A 4,662-nucleotide genomic window follows, 5' to 3' on the forward strand; every position below is an offset into this window, starting at 1 on the left:
AGCTGCAAAATGAACCATATGTCAACGTCATAATTTGACATTTTTTTAGACAAGGCATGAACTGACGTTTAAAAGTTTTTGTGGTAAGACGGTATGTGTCACAAAATATAATTGAATGAAGCGACTGAAGTTTCCTAGACTTGTCAGACATTTGTCATTCATGTCAGATAATTTAAATTTTAGTACGATTTTGTACTGACAGTAAAACATCCAATATTAATAACCGTGTTTCTGTAATATTAATAACAACACGTACTCAATACAAAACTTCTGAAAATAAACAAGACTATAATTTGTGTAAAGATTTCAATTGTTTTTTTACACAAATTAAGACAATGGATTGTCTCGGATCCGAGAAGGCAAACGTCAAACGGTCCAAAGTCGAACGAGCTGACTCCTACACTAAATGATTCATAATTTATTGTACAAGTTAACTCACTTCGAGAATGAAAATGTATTTACATAGTATTTATAGCTCTTGGACAGTAAAAGGTGAAACATAAATCACTACAGTTACTTAGTGATTGATTTATTAGGACTCACAATGCCTATATTTAAAAGGTGTAAAAATATCAATAAATAGATTAGCATTTTCTTCCCACGTAAATAGTATAAATCGATTTGATCAGTAGGTACGTATTATTAGAAGTTAGGCAACTGCCAATGAGCTAACCTGACATCATAGTACGTCATTCGAAAACCGACAAACGTATCTACGAGTAGGTACATATTAATTATTTCCGTGCAGAAAGCGGTCCAAAAAAAATGCTTCAGACAAATGATCGCACTGTCATATTGCTCAATAATAAAATTTATCTTTCAGCTGCCATAAAATGATTCTGAATGACTCAATTCAATAAATTATGAACACAATAGGACTCTGAAATTGTCTCTTAGATAAGGACGCTTCAAGAAAATGTAAGATAGCAATTACCTATAAATATTCTTAGACATTTTGACAGGTAAAGGCAAAGAAACTCGGTGCTCTTAATAAGAACCCAAGTGAATTAATAAAATTATAATTATTTATGTTGATGAAAGCTACGACTTAGTTTTTGTCAAGAGTTTAATATTGCATTCTTTTCAGTTGCATAAACATCAATACCATGACTATTTATAGAACAATTTTATTACATTATTCCATTCAATGTCAAGACAGCATTTTATAGCAGCTGTATCCGGACCATCAATATTTACGATAAGTTTCTCATTAGCAGTTATCGTTATTTCAAATTGATACCATGATCTTGTAAACGTTCAGCTTGACTTCTCCCAAAATACCATAGAAATTATTTATTGCGACAAAACAAAATCCTATTCCTGGTCTTCCAGACCAGCGTTGAAAATAGTTTCATAAGTGGGTGAGCAATCTTTCTTTTTAAAAACTGCTCATGGTTTGTCAAAGTCGCGACCGGCTATTGAACTTAGGAAAGAAAAATCTTTTTTCCTGTTTTTCTCAAGGCTTGCAATAGGTACAGTCACATGCAACGCGTATTTCCCGTAACTGCTCAATGTTGAACGCAGTAATATGGTACTATTTATAACCAGAGCGCGATAAAACTGTCACTGCTCACATTATCAGATAAAATTTTCACTATGAAATGCTTACTCATACATTTCTTCAGCGGCAAGATTAGGATATCATACAAATTTCTTATCAAACAACAATAAATTGCGTGAAAATCAGCATAACGTGACGTGGGGGTGTAGCAAATAAAAAGTGATGTAATTAGATAGGGATTAAATTATTCGTTATCAAAGTTTTTTATCAGTGTGTCATGACGAACGGGCCAAGCCCACATTGTTTATCAAGCTAAAGTCCTCCGATTTCTTTTGCCCTTATCTTGCATTACAAGCAAAATATTGCGTGAAAATCAGCCGGAAAAGGCGTGCGGAAAGTAAAAACAATTGATCAAAAATGCCAACACACCGTGATATTTAAATCGTTAGGGCGAAGGACCATAACTGATTGCTATCTATTTATCTGATTGCTCTTTCAGGAAACAATCTGGCGTTATCGATTGTAACAAGAATTTTCGGATTTGCAAGGACTTTTACAGAAAAATCTTTCGGGATTTACCTTGAGATTTATATACAGTATTTATTAAGTGGCTATTTTTTTATATAAAACAAAACAATCTCGTTTATTTTTCAATGAAGCGGATTAATTGGATTGATTGGACTTAATTACGATCTTCTCTAGTACTGCGACATTTTTGTACCCAATCATAGAGAAAGGTTAGAATTACAGACAAGTCTCAGTCAAGTCATTTCCCCTTGCTTTCTCTCTTCATATAGATATACTCGCAGATAATTTTGCACTATTTCGGAACCACAGTGACGACTTGTAGCGTCGTCTATAACTCTCTTACTTTCACCTCCGCACTTTAAATGTATGTAGGTACCTATTTCATCCTTCACATTGCATTGCTATTTTTTAATTGATAGGTATCTACTTATTCATTTCAATTACGCATGCATCAGCGAGCACTGTTTGCATAGCTAAGCTTTTATTAGAAATGTAAACAAACAGGAAAATCAATTCTAAAATTACAGTTATTCTCAAAGCCTAGAGGTCGCTCGTGAGGTTTTACCTGATGTGTTTCCTAATGTTATTTCCAACGTTGATCATGTAACTATAGTTGAGTAATAATTTCCTTATAAGAAGAGCCATTCCTTTACCAATTTCGTCCGACAAAACTTGATGTTTTTGAAAGAACTTGTACAAGGCAGGTACCAGTATTTTATAGTAGTACCGTGTTTCTAAGCACCTTTTTCCTCTTTAAAAATAAATAGACAAACTACCGCTTAAAATAGTCTGAAACCGATAAGACATGCTATTCCTAAGATTTTTTCATTAACTCTTCCTATAAACCCTGAAGGAATATATTTATTAATAGAATTGTTTCAAAACAAGTCACATTAGCCAAAAATGCATCAGCAGCCCTTGCATCCTAACAGCGAATGTCCTCTGTGTCGAATATATCTAATTAATGGAATGAAGCCAAATCCCGTGCATGTGTAGCTTGATATAGTGCAGTTTTAAATTATGAATGTCAAAGCACTTCAGCAGAAACGAATTAGGAACAAATAAAGATAGTAATTTGTTGCTTTTCCAAGCATGGAGACCTTGACGGATCTAATTTTGTTAGAAACATGTCACTTTCAGTATTGATTCAGTTGTGACCTTCGGGGGCTGAATCATAAAACCAACTTTAAGAAATTCTTGTAACTTTCAGACCATGAAGAGGACTGCACCATTGGTCCTTAAATTTTCACCTCTCCACCTGTCTGATTATTTTCGATATGTCACACAAAAATGCCAAACATGATATGTGAATCATACGCATGTGCCTACTAGTACATTTATGGCAACAGGTAAATACGGATTCCTGTTTTTACGAGTATGTACGGTATGTGCATAAAAGTAGGAATCAGAAGCTTATGTCCTTGGTGGTGTAAACAAGTTAACCTATAGACATGGGATGCTATAGATACTCATAAGCTCGAATGTGGTAGTGGTAGTGTTGTTTATAGTAGCACTAGTGAACTTTGGTAAATCCCAAAAAATATGGGTTCATCTTATAATTCAAGTGCTTATTGAATAATAAGTTATTGAAAATCAAGAAAATTTCTAGAAAAAGTGAGAATCAGAGTGAAAATATTTTGTCAATCGCGTGAAACAGTGTTACAAATCCTGAAAGTGTAAAACGACATACCCGTAACAAAATATCAATAAAATTTCGATATTACGATCTCTCCTTGAAAGCAAATTGCTTTCTGAACAAAAAATGGGCTATTCTGAAGTTCGCAAACACATACGAGAAAGGGATGAAACACCAATATAACTTGAAAGGTCCATTTAACTTTATACTTGTACGAGAATATCTACTCTTGCCCTACTTAAACATGAAAAAATCCAATATACCGGGAGCTTAGGAGTAGAGCTTAATGAAATGTGAATCCTGTGTCCTCTCATCTGTCCATTTCACTATTTGTCACAAGAAGAACATTATGAAGGTCTTGCTTTTTATTTTGGAAGCTGATTCTATTATTCAGAAAATTCGAATTGGAGTCACCTAGTGGCGATTACGTCAGCAATTTCAGAAACAGTATAAACTGCCATTTATAATAATGTAGTACCTAATAACCTTATGATTCTATCACTAGCTCTGTTTAAATTTGATTGATTTTTCCCTGTGCATCTCTACTGGAACACTCTACCAGTACCTTTGTCTTTTATTTAATCATAATTTTACTAGCTACGGGAATTTGTATTAAAATAAAGCTGCGAAACAGGAATGACATAATAATATGACCTATTTAACAAAAATGCTTAAAACTCCCTTATTATCGGAGTTACGTCGTTTGTACCTATTCCGTTATAAGTGGTCTCGTGCATCGCACGGGTGTAACGTTTGTCAGTGTTATTTTAGTCGTATTAAGTCTATAAATAAATGAGTGTTAACAAAATATTCTGTGTGTCGGAGTGTCCGGCAGTGTCTGGCCGGCGGCGTGGTTGCAGTCGTCGCGCGCGGCGTCCCCGCGTGTCTCGCCGCCGTTATCGACCTTCTTCTTATCTCAACAAGAACTACTCCACCGCCCGATAAACAAGGAGCAAAAGCGTGCGCCCGCGCCGTTTTGCCTCATTCCATCCCACTT

Source organism: Helicoverpa zea, chromosome 1 (assembly GCF_022581195.2).
Source record: "Helicoverpa zea isolate HzStark_Cry1AcR chromosome 1, ilHelZeax1.1, whole genome shotgun sequence".
Taxonomy (NCBI): domain Eukaryota; kingdom Metazoa; phylum Arthropoda; class Insecta; order Lepidoptera; family Noctuidae; genus Helicoverpa; species Helicoverpa zea.